The sequence below is a fragment of the Bombina bombina genome, chromosome 4, assembly GCF_027579735.1.
Source record: "Bombina bombina isolate aBomBom1 chromosome 4, aBomBom1.pri, whole genome shotgun sequence".
NCBI lineage: Eukaryota > Metazoa > Chordata > Amphibia > Anura > Bombinatoridae > Bombina > Bombina bombina.
The window spans coordinates 105,042,946-105,065,860 of record NC_069502.1 but is presented as its reverse complement, the minus strand read 5'-3'; positions in this window follow the sequence as shown (position 1 = coordinate 105,065,860).

The following is a 22,915-nucleotide window of genomic DNA, read 5'->3' as shown; positions in this document are numbered from 1 at the left end:
GACCATCTACCTAAAGGGGCTAGGTTAGGGAAAGATGCCGCCAACTGATATTTCTGTATACGAACTTGTTGCCAAGTTTGGAAATAAGATTAAGTGCCTAAGGTAATTCGAATAACATTAGGCACTAGTTATTCATTTATTTGAATAAACGTGACCGTGACCGGTCTTTTTTCTTCCCAACTTGGTGTGCTGTCTTATTTATTTATGGTATGCTACACGACGTAGGACGTAATAGGGGGTTTAGACCTTATGAGAGTGGAGGGCCCTCTAGTGGGTCTGTAACAACATTAAGGGCTTACCAACTTAAAGTCTGGAGAATGTGAGATTGTGTTTTGTTACAATGTTGCAAAGGAGGAGGCGGTGTTTGTGCTTACCTTTATAGGGTCCTGCAGCAGAGTATCCGGCCTCTTTTCGGTTCCAGACTTCAAGAGGAAAGTTTCCCGCCCACCCGTCCCTGGAGTAGCAGTGAATTGGCGGCGATGCGGCTTGGTAGGGTGAGTTAGCCCGGCAGGGGTAGGTTTAATTGAGCTAGCCTTATGTAAGACCGGGTTCTTAATTTAGTCTCCCACCTCCATCAATAGGGTTGTACGATTCGATTGATCGAGGTCACCTTACTGGGTTGGGTTGATGCCTTGGCAGGCGGGTGGTCAGGGCCCTGGGGAGCGGGCACGGGGAGAGAAGAGTGACGGTCTAAAAAGGGGAGGGGTTACGCCCACCAGACGCCGGTCTGGGGGTCCTCTCCCTTGCGAACAAGACCGAAGATCTCTAACCTTCACAGCTCTCTCTCAGTGCCATTGGGCGTGACAGCCGGGTGTCACGCTGCAGACATCGAAAGTGGCCTTGACCATCTACCTAAAGGGGCTAGGTTAGGGAAAGATGCCGCCAACTGATATTTCTGTATACGAACTTGTTGCCAAGTTTGGAAATAAGATTAAGTGCCTAAGGTAATTCGAATAACATTAGGCACTAGTTATTTGCTTATTTGAATAAACGTGACCGTGACCGGTCTTTTTTCTTCCCAACTTGGTGTGCTGTCTTATTTATTTATGGTATGCTACACGACGTAGGACGTAATAGGGGGTTTAGACCTTATCTGGTGTAACAGTAGTGTAGATTTAAAAAAACAACACTTTTTTGACTGTGTTAAATAATAGAAGTCAGTTTCCTTCACACGTGTGCGTTTCAGTGCCTGCCTGCTTGCCAGGGCACAGTGTCACTCCAGTGCAACTCATATCTGTTGTAACAGTAGTGTAGATTTAAAAAAAAAAACACTTTTTGACTGTGTTAAATAATAGCAGTCAGTTTCCTTCACACGTGTGCGTTTCAGTGCCTGCCTGCCAGGGCACAGTGTCATCCCAGTGAAACTCATATCTGGTGTAACAGTAGTGTAGATTTTAAAAAAAAAACAACACTTTTTTTGACTGTGTTAAATAATAGCAGTCAGTTTCCTTCACACGTGTGCGTTTCAGTGCCTGCCTGCCAGGGCACAGTGTCACCCCAGTGCAACTCATATCTGGTGTAACAGTAGTGCAGATTTAAAAAAAAACAATACTTTTTTGACTGTGTTAAATAATAGCAGTCAGTTTCCTTCACACGTGTGCGTTTCAGTGCCTGCCTGCCAGGGCACAGTGTCACCCCAGTGCAACTCATATCTGGTGTAACAGTAGTGTAGATTTAAAAAAAAAACAACACTTTTTTGACTGTGTTAAATAATAGCAGTCAGTTTCATTCACATGTGTGCGTTTCAGTGCCTGCCTACCAGGGCACAGTGTCACCCCAGTGCAACTCATATCTGGTGTAACAGTAGTGTAGATTTAAAAAAACAAAACACTTTTTTGACTGTGTTAAATAATAGCAGTCAGTTTCCTTCACACGTGTGCGTTTCAGTTTCTGCCTGCCAGGGCACAGTGTCACCCCAGTGCAACTCATATCTGGTGTAAGAGTAGTGCAGATTTAAAAAAAACAACACTTTTTTGACTGTGTTAAATAATAGCAGTCAGTTTCCTTCACACGTGTGCGTTTCAGTGCCTGCCTGCCAGGGCACAGTGTCACCCCAGTGCAACTCATATCTGGTGTAACAGTAGTGTAGATTTTAAAAAAAACAACACTTTTTTGACTGTGTTAAATAATAGCAGTCAGTTTCATTCACATGTGTGCGTTTCAGTGCCTGCCTGCCAGGGCACAGTGTCACCCAAGTGAAACTCATATCTGGTGTAACAGTAGTGTAGATTTAAAAAAAAATAACACTTTTTTGACTGTGTTAAATAATAGCAGTCAGTTTCCTTCACACGTGTGCGTTTCAGTATCTGCCTGCCAGGGCACAGTGTCACCCCAGTGCAACTCATATCTGGTGTAACAGTAGTGCAGATTTTAAAAAAAACAACACTTTTTTGACTGTGTTAAATAATGGCAGTCAGTTTCCTTCACACGTGTGCGTTTCCGTGCCTGCCTGCCAGGGCACAGTGTCACCCCAGTGCAACTCATATCTGGTATAACAGTAGTGTAGATTTTAAAAAAAAAAAAACACTTTTTTTGACTGTGTTAAATAATAGCAGTCAGTTTCCTTCACACGTGTGCGTTTCTGTGCCTGCCTGCCAGGGCACAGTGTCACCCCAGTGCAACTCATATCTGGTATAACAGTAGTGTAGATTTAAAAAAAAAAAAAAACACTTTTTTTGACTGTGTTAAATAATAGCAGTCAGTTTCCTTCACACGTGTGCGTTTCTGTGCCTGCCTGCCAGGGCACAGTGTCACCCCAGTGCAACTCATATCTGGTGTAACAGTAGTGCAGATTTAAAAAAAAAAAAAAACTTTTTTGACTGTGTTAAATAATAGCAGTCAGTTTCCTTCACACGTGTGCGTTTCAGTTTCTGCCTGCCAGGGCACAGTGTCACCCCAGTGCAACTCATATCTGGTGTAACAGTAGTGCAGATTTAAAAAAAAAAAAAAAACTTTTTTGACTGTGTTAAATAATAGCAGTCAGTTTCCTTCACACGTGTGCGTTTCAGTTTCTGCCTGCCAGGGCACAGTGTCACCCCAGTGCAACTCATATCTGGTGTAACAGTAGTGCAGATTTAAAAAAAAACAACACTTTTTTGACTGTGTTAAATAATAGCAGTCAGTTTCCTTCACACGTGTGCGTTTCAGTGCCTGCCTGCCAGGGCACAGTGTCACCCCAGTGCAACTCATATCTGGTGTAACAGTAGTGTAGATTTTAAAAAAAACAACACTTTTTTGACTGTGTTAAATAATAGCAGTCAGTTTCCTTCACACGTGTGCGTTTCAGTATCTGCCTGCCAGGGCACAGTGTCACCCCAGTGCAACTCATATCTGGTGTAACAGTAGTGCAGATTTTAAAAAAAACAACACTTTTTTGACTGTGTTAAATAATGGCAGTCAGTTTCCTTCACACGTGTGCGTTTCCGTGCCTGCCTGCCAGGGCACAGTGTCACCCCAGTGCAACTCATATCTGGTGTAACAGTAGTGTAGATTTAAAAAAAAAAAAACACTTTTTTTGACTGTGTTAAATAATAGCAGTCAGTTTCCTTCACACGTGTGCGTTTCTGTGCCTGCCTGCCAGGGCACAGTGTCACCCCAGTGCAACTCATATCTGGTGTAACAGTAGTGCAGATTTAAAAAAAAAAAAAAACTTTTTTGACTGTGTTAAATAATAGCAGTCAGTTTCCTTCACACGTGTGCGTTTCAGTTTCTGCCTGCCAGGGCACAGTGTCACCCCAGTGCAACTCATATCTGGTGTAACAGTAGTGCAGATTTAAAAAAAAAAAAAACACTTTTTTGACTGTGTTAAATAATAGCAGTCAGTTTCCTTCACACGTGTGCGTTTCAGTGCCTGCCTGCCAGGGCACAGTGTCACCCCAGTGCAACTCATATCTGGTGTAACAGTAGTGTAGATTTAAAAAAAAAACAAAACACTTTTTTGACTGTGTTAAATAATAGCAGTCAGTTTCCTTCACACGTGTGCGTTTCAGTTTCTGCCTGCCAGGGCACAGTGTCACCCCCGTGCAACTCATATCTGGTGTAACAGTAGTGCAAATTTAAAAAAAAACAACTCTTTTTTGACTGTGTTAAATAATAGTAGTCAGTTTCCTTCACACGTGTGCGTTTCCGTGCCTGCCTGCCAGGGCACAGTGTCACCCCAGTGCAACTCATATCTGGTGTAACAGTAGTGTAGATTTAAAAAAAAAAAAAAACACTTTTTTGACTGTGTTAAATAATAGCAGTCAGTTTCCTTCACACGTGTGCGTTTCTGTGCCTGCCTGCCAGGGCACAGTGTCACCCCAGTGCAACTCATATCTGGTGTAACAGTAGTGCAGATTTAAAAAAAAACAAAACACTTTTTTGACTGTGTTAAATAATAGCAGTCAGTTTCCTTCACACGTGTGCATTTCAGTTTCTGCCTGCCAGGGCACAGTGTCACCCCAGTGCAACTCATATCTGGTGTAACAGTAGTGCAGATTTTAAAAAAAACAACACTTTTTTGACTGTGTTAAATAATGGCAGTCAGTTTCCTTCACACGTGTGCGTTTCCGTGCCTGCCTGCCAGGGCACAGTGTCACCCCAGTGCAACTCATATCTGGTGTAACAGTAGTGTAGATTTAAAAAAAAAAAAACACTTTTTTTGACTGTGTTAAATAATAGCAGTCAGTTTCCTTCACACGTGTGCGTTTCTGTGCCTGCCTGCCAGGGCACAGTGTCACCCCAGTGCAACTCATATCTGGTGTAACAGTAGTGCAGATTTAAAAAAAAAAAAAAACTTTTTTGAGTGTGTTAAATAATAGCAGTCAGTTTCCTTCACACGTGTGCGTTTCAGTTTCTGCCTGCCAGGGCACAGTGTCACCCCAGTGCAACTCATATCTGGTGTAACAGTAGTGCAGATTTAAAAAAAAAAAAAAACACTTTTTTGACTGTGTTAAATAATAGCAGTCAGTTTCCTTCACACGTGTGCGTTTCAGTGCCTGCCTGCCAGGGCACAGTGTCACCCCAGTGCAACTCATATCTGGTGTAACAGTAGTGTAGATTTAAAAAAAGAAAAAAAACACTTTTTTGACTGTGTTAAATAATAGCAGTCAGTTTCCTTCACACGTGTGCGTTTCAGTTTCTGCCTGCCAGGGCACAGTGTCACCCCCGTGCAACTCATATCTGGTGTAACAGTAGTGCAAATTTAAAAAAAAACAACTCTTTTTTGACTGTGTTAAATAATAGTAGTCAGTTTCCTTCACACGTGTGCGTTTCCGTGCCTGCCTGCCAGGGCACAGTGTCACCCCAGTGCAACTCATATCTGGTGTAACAGTAGTGTAGATTTAAAAAAAAAAAAAACACTTTTTTGACTGTGTTAAATAATAGCAGTCAGTTTCCTTCACACGTGTGCGTTTCTGTGCCTGCCTGCCAGGGCACAGTGTCACCCCAGTGCAACTCATATCTGGTGTAACAGTAGTGCAGATTTAAAAAAAAACAAAACACTTTTTTGACTGTGTTAAATAATAGCAGTCAGTTTCCTTCACACGTGTGCATTTCAGTTTCTGCCTGCCAGGGCACAGTGTCACCCCAGTGCAACTCATATCTGGTGTAACAGTAGTGCAGATTTAAAAAAAACAACACTTTTTTGACTGTGTTAAATAATAGCAGTCAGTTTCCTTCACACGTGTGCGTTTCAGTGCCTGCCTGCCAGGGCACAGTGTCACCCCAGTGCAACTCATATCTGGTGTAACAGCAGTGTAGATTTAAAAAAAAAAAAAACAACACTTTTTTGACTGTGTTAAATAATAGCAGTCAGTTTCCTTCACACGTGTACGTTTCAGTGCCTGCCTGCCAGGGCACCGTGTCACCCCAGTGCAACTCATATCTGGCGTAACAGTAGTGTAGATTTAAAAAAAACAACAACACTTTTTGACTGTGTTAAATAATAGCAGTCAGTTTCCTTCACACGTGTGCGTTTCAGTGCCTGCATGCCAGGGCACAGTGTCACCCCAGTGCAACTCATATCTGGTGTAACAGTAGTGTAGATTTAAAAAACCAACACTTTTTTGACTGTGTTAAATAATAGAAGTCAGTTTCCTTCACACGTGTGCGTTTCAGTGCCTGCCTGCTTGCCAGGGCACAGTGTCACTCCAGTGCAACTCATATCTGTTGTAACAGTAGTGTAGATTTAAAAAAAAAAAAACACTTTTTGACTGTGTTAAATAATAGCAGTCAGTTTCCTTCACACGTGTGCGTTTCAGTGCCTGCCTGCCAGGGCACAGTGTCATCCCAGTGAAACTCATATCTGGTGTAACAGTAGTGTAGATTTAAAAAAAAAAACAACACTTTTTTTGACTGTTTTAAATAATAGCAGTCAGTTTCCTTCACACGTGTGCATTTCAGTGCCTGCCTGCCAGGGCACAGTGTCACCCCAGTGCAACTCATATCTGGTGTAACAGTAGTTTAGATTTAAAAAACCAACACTTTTTTGACTGTGTTAAATAATAGCAGTCAGTTTTCTTCACACGTGTGCGTTTCAGTGCCTGCCTGCTTGCCAGGGCACAGTGTCACTCCAGTGCAACTCATATCTGTTGTAACAGTAGTGTAGATTTAAAAAAACAACACTTTTTTGACTGTGTTAAATAATAGCAGTCAGTTTCCTTCACACGTGTGCGTTTCAGTGCCTGCCTGCCAGGGCACAGTGTCATCCCAGTGCAACTCATATCTGGTGTAACAGTAGTGTAGATTTAAAAAAAACAACAACACTTTTTTGACTGTGTTAAATAATAGCAGTCAGTTTCCTTCACACGTGTGCGTTTCAGTGCCTGCCTGCCAGGGCACAGTGTCACCCCAGTGCAACTCATATCTGGTGTAACAGTAGTGTAGATTTAAAAAAAACAACACTTTTTTGACTGTGTTAAATAATAGCAGTCAGTTTCCTTCCCACGTATGCGTTTCAGTGCCTGCCAGGGCACAGTGTCACCCCAGTGCAACTCATATCTGGTGTAACAGTAGTGCAGATTTAAAAAAAACAATACTTTTTTGACTGTGTTAAATAATAGCAGTCAGTTTCCTTCACACGTGTGCGTTTCAGTGCCTGCCTGCCAGGGCACAGTGTCACCCCAGTGCAACTCATATCTGGTGTAACAGTAGTGTAGATTAAAAAAAAAAAAAACAACACTTTTTTGACTGTGTTAAATAATAGCAGTCAGTTTCCTTCACACGTGTGCGTTTCAGTGCCTGCCTGCCAGGGCACAGTGTCACCCCAGTGCAACTCATATCTGGTGTAACAGCAGTGTAGATTTAAAAAAAAAAAAAAAAAACACTTTTTTGACTGTGTTAAATAATAGCAGTCAGTTTCCTTCACACGTGTGCGTTTCAGTGCCTGCCTGCCAGGGCACAGTGTCACCCCAGTGCAACTCATATCTGGCGTAACAGTAGTGTAGATTTAAAAAAAACAACAACACTTTTTGACTGTGTTAAATAATAGCAGTCAGTTTCCTTCACACGTGTGCGTTTCAGTGCCTGCATGCCAGGGCACAGTGTCACCCCAGTGCAACTCATATCTGGTGTAACAGTAGTGTAGATTTAAAAAACCAACACTTTTTTGACTGTGTTATATAATAGAAGTCAGTTTCCTTCACACGTGTGCGTTTCAGTGCCTGCCTGCTTGCCAGGGCACAGTGTCACTCCAGTGCAACTCATATCTGTTGTAACAGTAGTGTAGATTTAAAAAAAAAAAAACACTTTTTGACTGTGTTAAATAATAGCAGTCAGTTTCCTTCACACGTGTGCGTTTCAGTGCCTGCCTGCCAGGGCACAGTGTCATCCCAGTGAAACTCATATCTGGTGTAACAGTAGTGTAGATTTAAAAAAAAAAAAAACACTTTTTTTGACTGTGTTAAATAATAGCAGTCAGTTTCCTTCACACGTGTGCGTTTCTGTGCCTGCCTGCCAGGGCACAGTGTCACCCCAGTGCAACTCATATCTGGTGTAACAGTAGTGCAGATTTAAAAAAAAAAAAAAACTTTTTTGACTGTGTTAAATAATAGCAGTCAGTTTCCTTCACACGTGTGCGTTTCAGTTTCTGCCTGCCAGGGCACAGTGTCACCCCAGTGCAACTCATATCTGGTGTAACAGTAGTGCAGATTTAAAAAAAAACAACACTTTTTTGACTGTGTTAAATAATAGCAGTCAGTTTCCTTCACACGTGTGCGTTTCAGTGCCTGCCTGCCAGGGCACAGTGTCACCCCAGTGCAACTCATATCTGGTGTAACAGTAGTGTAGATTTTAAAAAAAAACAACACTTTTTTGACTGTGTTAAATAATAGCAGTCAGTTTCCTTCACACGTGTGCGTTTCAGTATCTGCCTGCCAGGGCACAGTGTCACCCCAGTGCAACTCATATCTGGTGTAACAGTAGTGCAGATTTTAAAAAAAACAACACTTTTTTGACTGTGTTAAATAATGGCAGTCAGTTTCCTTCACACGTGTGCGTTTCCGTGCCTGCCTGCCAGGGCACAGTGTCACCCCAGTGCAACTCATATCTGGTGTAACAGTAGTGTAGATTTAAAAAAAAAAAAAACACTTTTTTTGACTGTCTTAAATAATAGCAGTCAGTTTCCTTCACACGTGTGCGTTTCTGTGCCTGCCTGCCAGGGCACAGTGTCACCCCAGTGCAACTCATATCTGGTGTAACAGTAGTGCAGATTTAAAAAAAAAAAAAAACTTTTTTGACTGTGTTAAATAATAGCAGTCAGTTTCCTTCACACGTGTGCGTTTCAGTTTCTGCCTGCCAGGGCACAGTGTCACCCCAGTGCAACTCATATCTGGTGTAACAGTAGTGCAGATTTAAAAAAAAAAAAAACACTTTTTTGACTGTGTTAAATAATAGCAGTCAGTTTCCTTCACACGTGTGCGTTTCAGTGCCTGCCTGCCAGGGCACAGTGTCACCCCAGTGCAACTCATATCTGGTGTAACAGTAGTGTAGATTTAAAAAAAAAAAAAAACACTTTTTTGACTGTGTTAAATAATAGCAGTCAGTTTCCTTCACACGTGTGCGTTTCAGTTTCTGCCTGCCAGGGCACAGTGTCACCCCCGTGCAACTCATATCTGGTGTAACAGTAGTGCAAATTTAAAAAAAAACAACTCTTTTTTGACTGTGTTAAATAATAGTAGTCAGTTTCCTTCACACGTAGTATATTCACTCATAGGTAAGACTCCACAGGAGAAGTGTTTTTAATTTGTGTGGGCAGCAAAATATTAATTAATATTTGCTGTCATATTAAAACTAATAAAAGGTATTTTTTTAAATATTTTTCCTCTTTATCATACTTTGATTTATCAGCATATTTACAGTGCAAAGAAGCATACTCTTGAGCAATACTCACAGACTGTGAGTTATGTCTATCTAAGTTTAACTATTAATTTATGCTTAAGCACTGCTCCTTTAAGTGAATTATATTAGATACAAGCGAATTTATACTTATTTTGACAAGACATTAATGGAGAAAATCAACGAATCTCAGAATTACAATTTTTGTTTACAATTTTATTATAAATTGTGCACTTTACCTAGGCTTAACTAGGTTTTCTGGAACTATTAACATATGTTTACAATCATGAGCTTACAACATGACTTATTAGCTAGACAGCAAAAAAGACTTCAAGATTTTAATACAATGTTCAATGTCTCAAATGAACAACCTCAAAACTTAGGAGAAGATCAAATTAACAATCTGTTGTGTCAATCTCACAAAACACTTTATAAAAATTCCAAGAGGTGGTGGAATTTACATTTCTTTCAAAGATATCAACAAGATAATATGATACCTAGAGGACTACGAATACAAATGTTCCCTGCGTATGATCTCAAGAAACAAGAACAAATTGAAAGGTGGGAGAAGGCTCTAACTACATGCTCACAAACATTAATTCAAATCCTGATAGAGGCAGATGAAGACGAAGTAGCATCATTAGAAGAAGAAATACAAATTCATAATGATAACCTCAAATCCTTTGAGAATTTAGACAAATTTTCTAGTCTCTATAAACAATATCAAGCAGAACTAGATAAGCTAGAGAATGAATTAATATTACATTAAAAGCAGAAATATCAGCGTAATCAAGGTGATTACCTTAATAAAAGAGTATACAAATAGCAATAAAATACAACACACACCCTCACATTACAAATACAACCCAGAAATGAATTCAATTCAATGAAAGCGAAATAGAGATATCTGAATCTGACACCTCTATAGATAGTATTAATGGTGAAATGACTATCCAACCTAGAACGTATACTAGATCACAAACACAAGCAATGGTAAATAGCAATAGAGCAATTCCTTCCACCGCAACAGGGACTTTTTTAGGGTCAGTAATAGATATACAGAGAACCCCACCTATCAGCAACACATCTCAAGAATCGAGACCCAACAAACGCAAAACAGAAACAGCACCCCCCAGAGAAACAAGAAGGAGACAACCGAGCCCCTGCTCGAAGATAAGAATGGAAACTTTAAAATTATTAACCTCACCAATCATATCCTAAATAAAAATCACATTTCAAGTCTATCTAAAGGTCTTAGTTTTTGTCCTATGAATAAATTGAATACATTTGAAGCAGTCAAATATATAAACTTATTTACTAGGAAACTTTTGCTTAAAAAGTTCTTTGCAAAAAAGAACTGGGTGATGATTGGACAATAGCAGACCAATCAGCCTTACAACTTTTGCAAGAACTATTACAAGAAAACACAGAGAACACACATTCAGATATTAACTGGAGACAGCAGATAAAGAATAAATCTAAATATATTTCCCCCAATAATTTATCACCACAAATACAAGTGTTTAATGAAATAGTGTGCCAAAAGATTTAAGATTTACCAGATTATAGGACTACCTCTAATCTAACCATACAAGAACACAAAGCATTACATGAGATTCAAACATGGCATGATACGATCATAAAGCAATCGGACAAAGGAGGAAATATAGTCCTGTGGGACAAAGATATGTATCTGGAAGAAGCTATGAAAAAATTACAAAATAATCAATGTTAGAAGAAATTGTTTGGTAATCCAACTCAAATGTTTCTAGAAAAGTACAATAAAATCATTGAGAAATTATACAAAGACCAAATAATCAATACAACAGAAAAAAACGATTTTTAACACAATTACATCCAACCATAGCAACATTTTATCTAATTCCTAAGATACACAAAGACATAAAAACTCCTGGTTGTCCAATAGTATCTGGTAACATCAGTCTGACAGAAAAACCTAGTCAATATATTGATCAGAGATTAAGGGAATACCTATATACTTTACCATCTTATCTTAAAGGGACAGTCTACCATAGAATTGTTATTGTTTTAAAAAATAGATAATCCCTTTATTACCCATTCCCCAGTTTTGAATAACCAACACAGTTATATTAATATACTATTTACCTCTGTGATTACCTTGTATCTAGGAACCTTCTTCCAGCCCCCTGATCACATGAATGTGACTGTTTATTATCTATTGTCTTAAATTTAGAATTGTTTTGTGCTAAATCTTAAATAACCCCCTGTGACTGAACACAGTGTTATCTATATGGCCCACGTGTACTTTCTGTCTCTTTGTGTTGAAAAGAGATTTAAAAAGCATGTGATAAGAGGCAGCCCTCAAAGGCTTAGAAATTAGCATATGAGCCTACCTATGTTTAGTTTAAACAAAGAATACCAAGAGAAAAAAGAAAATTTGATGATAAAAGTAAATTGGAAAGTTGATTAAAATTAAAAGTCCTATCTGAATAATGAAAGTTTAATTTATACTAAACTGTCCCTTTAAAGACACTATGGAGGTGCTCCAAAATTTGGAAAATATAACATAATCTCCAAATTCATTACTTGAGTGACGGCTGATGTAGAATCTCTCTAAACCAGCATAAAACATAATTTGGGGGAACAGGCAGTCTCATATTTTTAAGTATTAATTTAACTAATAATCAAGATCATAATCAGTTCATTAAACAATTACTACATTTTGTTTTACATAATAAAAATTTTACATTCAAAGATCACTTTTATTTACAGTCCCAGGGTACTGCAATGGGTACAGCGTGTGCACCCACATACACAAATTTATTTCTTGGGTGGTGGGAGAACAATACTGTATTCTCAGATGATATATATATAAAGCCAAGATGAGCACTCTCACTTCAAACTTCAGCAGCCAGGGTGCTAGTAGGTAATAGGTATATGTGGCAAAAAACTTGCACTCACTGGACTTTTTTCAAAACACCAAAATTCAATGTGACGTTTCGGAGAGAGAGTATCCCACTCCTCAGACCCGGTCTGAGGAAGGGGATACTCTATCTCCGAAACGTCACATTAAATTTTGGTGTTTTGAAAAAAGTCCAGTGAGTGCAAGTTTTTTGCCACATATATATATATATGCAAAATATCCCACTTTGAATTTGCTATATAGATGATATCCTATTCATCTGGGAAGGATCAGAGAACACATTGACAGAATTTATCACCACTCTTAATAACAACAACCTCAATTTAAAACTCACTTATGAATACAGTCAAAATAAAGTGAACTTCCTTGATCTAGAAATACAAGTAGATCAACAAGGTCGAGTAAGTACAACACTCTATAGGAAGGCTACAGCAGCAAATACTTTGTTGCATCATACAAGTGCGCATGCTCCATGTACCCTAACTGCTATCCCAAAGGGAGAATTCACACGATTGAGAATAAACTGTTCTAATATAACAGTATATAAACAGGAATCAAAGAAATTATCCAATAGACTTCAAGATAGAGGTTACAGCAAAACTCTCAATTAAAAGGGCCAATACACATGTAATCAAAATGGACCGCCAAACGTTATTAAAACCACGCTCTAAAAAAGTGGATAACAAACCGAGATTGATTACAACTTGCAACCCTCAAATCAAACAGATTACTAAAGTGATCAATGACAATTGTCATATTTTATTAAATGATCCCCTACTAGCGAGTCAGATTGGTGAAAAGGTATCTATAGGATATAAAAGACTAAAGAATCTAAAAGACACCTTGGTTAAAAGCCATTATATTCATAAATCAGAAAAAGAAAGTCAATCTAAAGGCATGTTTCAATGTGGAACATGCAGTACATGTTCAAAAGTATGGAAAATCACAGAGATTCATGACAAATATGGTAAGAAACATCTATTGTCAACCCATTTTTCATGTACAACAATAGGTGTTGTCTATGCATTACAATGCCCATGTAAATTGTTCTATGTAGGTATGACCTCAAGACAAGTAAGAACCAGAATCATGGAACATAGCAGATATATCAGGAACGCTAAGGAAGATCTTGAAAAAAATAAAACTATAGCAACTGTGGCTAAACATTTTTACCACAAACATAACAGCAATGATCATCTGCTAAAATTCACTGTCTTACAACAGGCAACTTTAGGTATAAGACGTGGTGACATAGAACAAATCTTACTTAGAATGTAATGTAAATGAGTACACCTATTAAACAGTGTTAAACCATACGGACTAAATTATTACAATAACTATAATGTATATTTGTAAATAACATTCTCACAAACTAAAAAGACAATAGAAAATAACAGGGTGAATATCATGTACTATGTTCAAAATAAACAAATACTAGGGCAAACTATAGTAAATATAGGGTTATAAGGGCATAATTGCCCCATAAGTATTTTCCATTTATTTCACTTCATTCACTATTTATTTAAAAAATAATACTTTGCTAAGTATATTAAAGTCACTATTTCAAAGTAAAATTTGCAATCTAGGAGTAATAGGTAATAATAACTGATCATAATAGTTTGCAAACAATTGCCTAGATTACGAGTTTGGCGTTAACAGGGGTGCGGTGCTAATGAGCAGTTTATGCTCACCGCTCACTTACATACAACGCTGGTATTAAGGGTTTTTAGAAACCCGGCGTTAACCTCAAAAAAGTTAGCAAAGAGCAAAATTTTGCTCCACATCTCACCTCAATACCAGCGCTGCTTACGTTAGCGGTGAGCTGGTAAAACGTGCTCATGCACGATTTCCCCATAGGAATCAATGGGGGAGAGCTGGCTGAAAAAACCTAACACCTGCAAAAAAGCAGCATTCAGCTTCTAACGCAGCCCCATTGATTCCTATGGGGAAATAAAAGTTATGTCTACACCTAACACCCTAACATGAACCCCGAGTCTAAACACCCCTAATCTTACACTTATTAACCCCTAATCTACTGCACCCCGACATCGCCAACACCTACATTATATTTATTAACCCCTAATCTGCCGATCCGGACACTTCCGCCACCTACATTATACTTATGAACCCCTAATCTGCTGCCCCCAATGTCGCCACCACTATAATAAACATTTAACCCCTAAACCTAAGTCTAACCCTAACCCAAATCCCCCCTAACTTAAATATAATTTAAATAAATCTAAATTAAATTACTACAATAAACTAAATTATTCCTATTTAAAACTAAATACTTACCTATAAAATAAACCCTAAGCTAGCTACAATATAACTAATAGTTACACTGTAGCTATCTTAGGGTTTATTTTTATTTTACAGGCAACTTTGTATTTATTTTAACTAGGTACAATAGTTATTAAATAGTTATTAACTATTTAATAACTACCTAGTTAAAATAAATATAAAAGTACCTGTAAAATAAAACATAACTTACGTTACAATTACACGTAACACTACACTATAATTAAATAAATTAACTAAACTAAATACAATTAATTACAATTAAATAAAATTATCTTAAGTACGAAAAAAAACAAAACACTAAATTACAGAAAATAATAAAATAATTACAAGATTTTTAAACTAATTACACCTAATCTAATTCCCCAAACAAAATAAAAAAGCCCCCCAAAATAAAAAAGCCCTACCCTACACTAAATTACAAATAGCCCTTAAAAGGGCCTTTTGCGGGGCATTGCCCCAAAGTAATAAGCTCTTTTACTTATAAAAAATATTACAATTCCCCCCAACATTAAAACCCACCACCCCCACAACCAACCCTACTCTAAAACCCACCCAATCCCCCCTTAAAAAAAACTAACACTAACCCCCTGAAGATCACCCTACCATGAGATGTCTTCACTGAACTGGGCAGAAGTGGTCCTCCAGATGGGCAGAAGTCTTCATCCAACCGGGCAGAAGTGGTCCTCCAGACGGGCAGAAGTCTTCATCCAGACGGCATCTTCTATCTTCATCTATCCGGCGCGGAGCAGGTACATCTTCAAGACATCCGACGCAGAGCATCCTCTTCTTCCGATGGCTAAACACAGAATGAAGGTTCCTTTAAATGACGTCATCCAAGATGGCATCCCTTCAATTCCGATTGGCAGCCAATCGGAATTAAGGTAGAAAAAATTGCCAATAGGATTGAACTGGCATTCTATTGGCTAATTGGAACAGCCAATAGAATGCCAGCTCAATCCTATTGCCTGATTGGATCAGCCAATAGGATTGAACTTCAATCCAATTGGCTGATTGCATCAGCCAGTAGGATTTTTTCTACCTTAATTCCGATTGGCTGATAGAATTCTGTCAGCCAATCGGAATTGAAGGGATGCCATCTTGGATGACGTCATTTAAAGGAACCTTCATTTAGTCATCGGACGAAGAAAGAAGAGGATGCCCCGCGTCAGGTTTCTTGAAGATGGACCCACTCCGTGCCGGATGGATGAAGATAGAAGATGCCGTCTGGATGAAGACTTCTGCCCGTCTGGAGGACCACTCCTGCCTGGTTGGATGAAGACTTCTGCCCATCTTTAGGACCACTTCTGCCGGGTTGGGTGAAAACGTCTCACGGTAGGGTGATCTTCAGGGGGTTAGTGTTAGTTTTTTTTAAGGGGGGATTGGGTGGGTTTTAGAGTAGGGTTGGTTGTGTGGGTGGTGGGTTTTAATGTTGGGGGGGGAATTGTATTTTTTTTAACAGGTAAAAGAGCTGATTGCTTTGGGAGGCTTTTTTATTTTGTTAGGGGGATTAGAGTAGGTGTAATTAGTTTTAAAATCTTGTAATTCTTTTAATATTTTCTGTAATTTAGTGTTTTTTTTCTTCGTACTTTAGATAATTTTATTTAATTGTAATTAATTGTATTTAAGTTTAGTTAATTTATTTAATTATAGTGTAGTGTTAGGTGTTAGTGTAACTTTGTATTTATTTTAGCTAGGTAGTTTTTAAATAGTTAATAACTATTTAATAACTATTGTACCTAGTTAAAATAAATACAAACTTGCCTGTAAAATAAAAATAAACTCTAAGCTAGATACAATGGGCTCAAAAGTAGAGGCTTACCCGGGGAACTCTGTTAAAATCCAAATGTCTTTATTTATAAACATCATTAAAATTCTTGCAGCAGCAAAAAGATTCTGTGTATTTATTCTTTCAAACACACATATTGAGCTCAAGTAGCGTCAATGGGGTCAGCTGACGCGTTTCGGCCAATCGCCGTAGTCAAAGCTCTATGACCCACTTTACACACCCCTGGGTTTTAAAACAGTTACTTCATCTCTATTGGTTAAACAAATCATGACGCTACAGATTTAATTCATTTACAAATTTCGAAGATTGTTATAAAAACATTATACTTTAGCAACATTTGCTTGATAATTACATTTATTTTACTGCTGCTGACTTTTCATACTCACTCTTTATAAATTCGATAAATGCTGCTACAAAGAATTAACTTATTATCTCCATATCCGTATATTCTTTTTTCTTTCCCCCAAAAGTATTAACTTTCTAATCTACTTTTAATTCATTTGCATTCAAATCCGCTTTATTTTTATTTTTAAGCTTGGTTTTTTGATTTTAGCATAATTAACTCTCGTCTTTCTTACTGCCTAAGTAAGGGACTTGTCAGCATCAAACTTCTTTTCACAAATTCTTCTGACAAAGAGTTAACACTAGGGGTTTCTATGTTACATGATGTGTAGTATTTAAAGGTATAGGGCTCCATGTACGAAGCAGCGAAAGCTGCTCCGGAGCCTTTGCGGGGCAGATTTGCATATGCGAGCCTGCTTCCCGCAATTTAAGAAGCAGCGGTCATTAGACCGCTGCTTACTACACCCTACGCCACCTTTTAGGTGGCGAGGCAAAATCACTGAGAGCACGCTTGCTCTCGTGATTGACAGCCCCTTCAGTCGCATGATTGGTCGCGCAATTGAAGGGGCGGGCATTACACACTCCGATGAGTGTGTAATGATACATACGGGCAAGCGGATCAACAGATCCGCTGCCCGTGTTTGTAGCGAAGGCGGGCGGACAGCTTCGCGAGTTGAGAAGTTGTCCGCCCGCCATTTAGTACATGGAGCACATAGTGTGTCTCTCTTAAATGTAATCTATGTTTCAAGTTACCATTCTGACTATTCTCCTTAAATAACTTTTGGTTTAAAATTAGTGCTTTTAGCTTCTATTCCATAAAATGTGCAATACCTCAAACATTTAAAAAGTATAGCCTTATTCCTTTCACACGCCTCCATATTGTCATGTAAATAAACTTATTCTACTATGACCTCATTAAGTCAACACTTTTACATCTATCACTCTTATAGACTGGCCCATCTTTTTAATACAAAATTAGTTCATGGGCGCAGTCTTTTCTTTCTCTTTTCACTGCCAAAAATTAATTACATCTGATTCCAGATTTAAACCTTTGGGGATTCTTGTTTGCAATTTAATCATCCAATACACTTCTTGTTTTGCTAAGATGTAATTTATGTTTCCTCCTCTCTTTGGAACCCTCACTTTTTGTATAAATGTCCATCTTAGTGAATTAGGGCTTTTAGCGTGTTTTCTTAGAAAGTGTTCAATCAGTGGTGTTGTCATTGTACCCGTATATATATATATGTATTGTATTGTATTGTGCCTATTGTCTTTGCTTTTCTATACGAGAATTGACATCCTCTCTTTGCAATATTCACTAAGAGGTCATCTGCACTCAGTATGAAAATATTGTTTCGTATAATGTTACAGACTGTGTGATATTGATCACTATAGTCCGTAACAAAGTGTATACCTTTATCAAAATTATTCTTAGTTCTTGTATTTGGTTTATTTAATAAAAGGCTTTCCCTTTCGGTGCTCTCTATTTGTTTGTTTACACTTGTCACCATTGGCTCACTATAACCTCTCTCTTTAAGTCTTCTTTCCAGGTCACTAGCTTGTTTATTGTACTCATCTTTTTTGGTACAGTTTTGTCTTAACCTAACAAATTGACCTTTAGTGATAGCCTTAAAGATGCCCTTTGGGTGTCAACTTTTGGCATGGAGTACCGTATTTCCTGAGATTGGTTTTCTGAATATAGTGCTTAGTATTCCCTCATTCTCTGATCCTGTAATTTTGATGTCTAAAAATTCTATACTACTCTCCTCATAGTGATGTGTGAAGCTGATACCTATACTGTTATTATTTAGTTTCCTCACAAACTTATTTGCGGAATCTTTGTTTCCATCCCAAATTATTATCAAATCATCTATAAATCTTCTGTAAAATTGTATCTGACCTTGTTGGCCCCCACTATCTCCAAAGATGTGGAACAGCTCCCACCAACCCATGAACAGGTTGGCGTAAGAGGGGGCAAATTTTGCCCCCATAGCTGTTCCACATCTTTGGAGATAGGTTCCTTCACACAGAAAATATTTGTGTGTCAGCAAATATTTGGTTGCCTCCAGTACAAATCTGATGCAAGAATTGCTATGTTCACCGGTTCTTCTTAAAAAGAACTCAATTGCTTGCAGGCCCTTGTCATGTTGTATGGATGTGTATAATGCTTTTACATCTATGATTAGCCAACCATAGCTTTCTTTCCACTGAAAATCTGTCAATAAATTTAAGAGATCCTTTGTATCCCTTAGATAACTATATAAAGTAAGCACTATTGGTTGTAAGATTGAGTCAAGCCATTGTGACAATCTCTCTTTTATGGACCCTATACCACTTACTATTGGTATTCCAGTTATTTCTGTAAGGGACTTATGCACCGTTAGTAGGTGGTTACATATTGGAACAATAGGATGTTCCACTATAAGATATTCTGCTGATTCTTGGTTAAACAAACCCATTTCTCTACCGTCATCTACCAAGTGTTTTAACTCCCTTATAAACCTATTTGTTGGATTGTTATGTAGTTTAGTGTACTGTGATGTGTCATTCAGTTGTCTTAGGGCTTCCTTAACAAACCATGTTCTATCCATAATGACAATGGACCCTCCTTTGTCCGCATTTCTAATTGTGATGTCCCTGTTTGTGCTCAATTCTTGAAGCGCCCTTCTTTCCTTAAATGTTAGGTTCTTTCTAGTTTTGCTAGTCCTATTAAAACGCTCAGTTAGTTCTTGTTCTACTCTTCTTTGAAAAGTTACTAGGATAGGGCCCCTATCCTGTATGGGGTAAAATTTTGATTTATTTTTGAAGCTTGTTAAGGTAGTATTTTGTTCTTGAGACTCCTGTCTGTGTAGTGTGCTCTCTGAGAAAAGGGTCTCCAAGGATACTACATCACAAGTTTCTGTGAAAGACAATACATTATCATGTTGTTTATATGTTAATTGAGTACCTTTCTCATTGAACACACTATCCTCATTATTTGCAAAGCGTTTTTTTAAAGTAAGATTTCTAATTAAGCCATTTACATCTATCAATGTCTGAAATAAATTAAATGATGTAGCCCAAAGATAGTACCTTATTTTGTTCGGGTGTCAGAATATGTTTAGAAAGATTAATTACACTCTTTATTTGTACTTTGTCTGTGCAGGTGCTCTCCCCCTGCTCCCTCTGCGTAACTGGTATCTCTCCTGTGGGGGTTTGTTGTAACTTAGTCTGCTCCATTCCTCTTTGTCTAATCCTCCTCGTGTCCCTCTGCCTCTCCCTCCCCCTCCTCCTCTGGGTCTCCGTTGGGGCATGGGAAAAACCTGTTCTATATCATTTATCTCCAATGCCCTATCTGATAGTTTGGGGGAGTATTAACATATTTACTTGAATCACTTGTTCTCTTAAGGATGGAGACAATAGGGGGAGCATTAGCCTTTGGTCTCACTACTTCATAGTTGTAATCTGATCTCACTATTGGAATAGACCTATCCTCCTCCCCTCCAGATGCAGAGTCCTCACCCCAAACATCTCCTTCACTGTCAGAAAAGGTAACTTTCTTTTCAATCTCATTATAACGTCTCCCTGCATTCCTACCTCTAGATCTATTATAGCCTCTATTATAGTTAGACAAAACTTTTTTCTGTTGGAATCTATCTTTTCTGTTCCAAATGTACACACTGTTGTTATCATAGTCCATTTGGTCACACAGATATTTCCCATGTTTAATCTGCATTAATAATTGTTTGGCTTCTGCTACTGTTTTATGCAAGATGCCATCAAATTTGGAATAACTCTCTTCGTCACTTCTCTTGTTAAGTTCCTGCTGTATAACACCAACCAGCTCTTTAACAGTCATTAATTGTCCATTTTTGAAATCTATAATCATTTTAATTAGTTTTAATGAACAGTCCGTTAGTATTTTGTTCCATTTTGTGATAAAGTCCAGGTCATCTGTGGAGAAGGTGGGGAATTTGTTAATGCGTAACCCCCGTGGGACCATCCCCAAGGAATGGTATCTTTCCATTATCCAGATGTCCCAACTCAGTCTTTTTTCTTTTATTAACAATTTTTCCATGTCGTCAAATAATTGGCTTAATGAGGAGTGTGATTTGTCAGTTGAGAAAATGCTTTCCAATTCAGTAATAGTGCAGTCACATTCAGTTTTTAGTGAGTAATAAGTCAAAGGCCTGTTATCCTGCATTTGGTTATCCATGGCATACTTAGACACTACTGATCTGTTGTGGGAGGGTAAAGGGTCAGATGTACCTGTTTATCTCCAAAGCAATGTCAATATTCAAGTTCTGCCCCCCTACACCACAGTCAGTTGTACGTTTTCAAAACTTCTGAGCTTAGATAACTGTACCAATTGTAATAACGGATCCACCCAATCTGTGCATACATGAATACACTTTGGGAAGTTTACAATATATGTATAGAGGTCGGGTCAGTGTCGGTCTTAACATGCACACATTTCTCAAATATCCCTTAGTGTGACAGACCAGCTCCGGTCCACAGAGAGGGCTTAATGCGGTATTTTTATAAAATTTACACTTCATATTATGGCAGCATATTAGCTTGCATTCATATATTGTATTACTCACCGCCTCTCCTCTCCTCCTTGGTAGCACTGACCCGACTCCTTCCTGCTCTATGAGCATTGTGTGTATCCAGGATTCGTAATTTCCGCCCTACGTTGCAGAGCTCGACCCGGATGTCAGGTGCAGGTAATGCACACAAAAGAAGAGGCTTACCCGGGGAACTCTGTTAAAATCCAAATGTCTTTACTTATAAACATCATTAAAATTCTTGCAGCCGCAAAAAGATTCCGTGTTAAGCTGCGTGGGATCGTTCCCATGCAGCAACCACACTTGCACAGCGTGTGAGTACTTAACTCCAGGAAATCAATTTAAGAGTGAGGCTACGGGTAAAACATTCAACCATAAAGAATGTTTAAACTGCAGGGCCACAAACTGTATTTACTTACTAACATGCCAAGCCTGTAATGTCCAGTACACAGGATTAATAACTCGTGAGTTTAGAAGTCGAATAAGAGAACACATCACTAACATTAAGGCGGGTACAATGACAACACCACTGATTGAACACTTTCTAAGAAAACACACTAAAAGCCCTAATTCACTAAGATGGACATTTATACAAAAAGTGAGGGTTCCAAAGAGAGGAGGAGACATAAATTACATCTTAGCAAAACAAGAAGTGTATTGGATGATTAAATTGCAAACAAGAATCCCCAAAGGCTTAAATCTGGAATCAGATGTAATTCATTTTTGGCAGTGAAAAGAGAAAGAAAAGACTGCGCCAATGAACTAATTTTGTATTAAAGAGATGGGCCAGTCTATAAGAGTGATAGATGCAAAAGTGTAGACCTAATGAGGTCATAGTAGAATAATTTTATTTACATGACAATAAGGCTATACTTTTTTAAATGTTTGAGATATTGCACATTTTATAGAATAGAAGCTAAAAGCACTAATTTTAAACCAAAAGTTATTTAAGGAGAATAGTCAGAATGGTAACTTGAAACATTTAAGAGAGACACACTATACCTTTAAATACTACGCATCATGTAACATAGAAACCCCTAGCGTTAATTCTTTGTCAGAAGAATTTGTGAAAAGAAGTTCGATGCTGAAAAGTCCCTAACAAAAGTACTTAGGCAGTAAGAAAGACGAGAGTTAATTATGCTAAAATCAAAAAACCAAACTTAAAAATATAAATAAAGCGGATGTGAATGCAAATTAATTAAAAGTAGATTAGAAAGTTAATACTATTGGGGGAAAGAAAAAAGAATATACGGATATGGAGATAATAAGTTAATTCTTTGTAGCAGCATTTATTGAATTTATAAAGATTGAGTATGAAAAGTCAGCAGCAGTAAAATAAATGTAATTATCAATCAAATGTTTCTAAAGTATAATGTTTTTGTAACAATCTTCGAAAGTTGTAAATGAATGAAATCTGTAGCGTCATTATTTGTTTAACCAATAGAGATGAAGTAACTGTTTTAAAACCCAGGGGTGTGTAAAGTGGGTCATATTGCTTTGACTACGGCGATTGGCTGAAACGCGTCAGCTGACACCTTGACGCTACTTGGAGCTCGATATGTGTGTTTGAAAGAATAAATACACAGAATCTTTTTGCTGCTGCAAGAATTTTAATGATGTTTATAAATAAAGACATTTGGATTTTAACAGAGTTCCCCGGGTAAGCCTCTTCTTTTGAGCTCTGCAACGTAGGGCGGAAATACAAATCCTGGAAACACACAA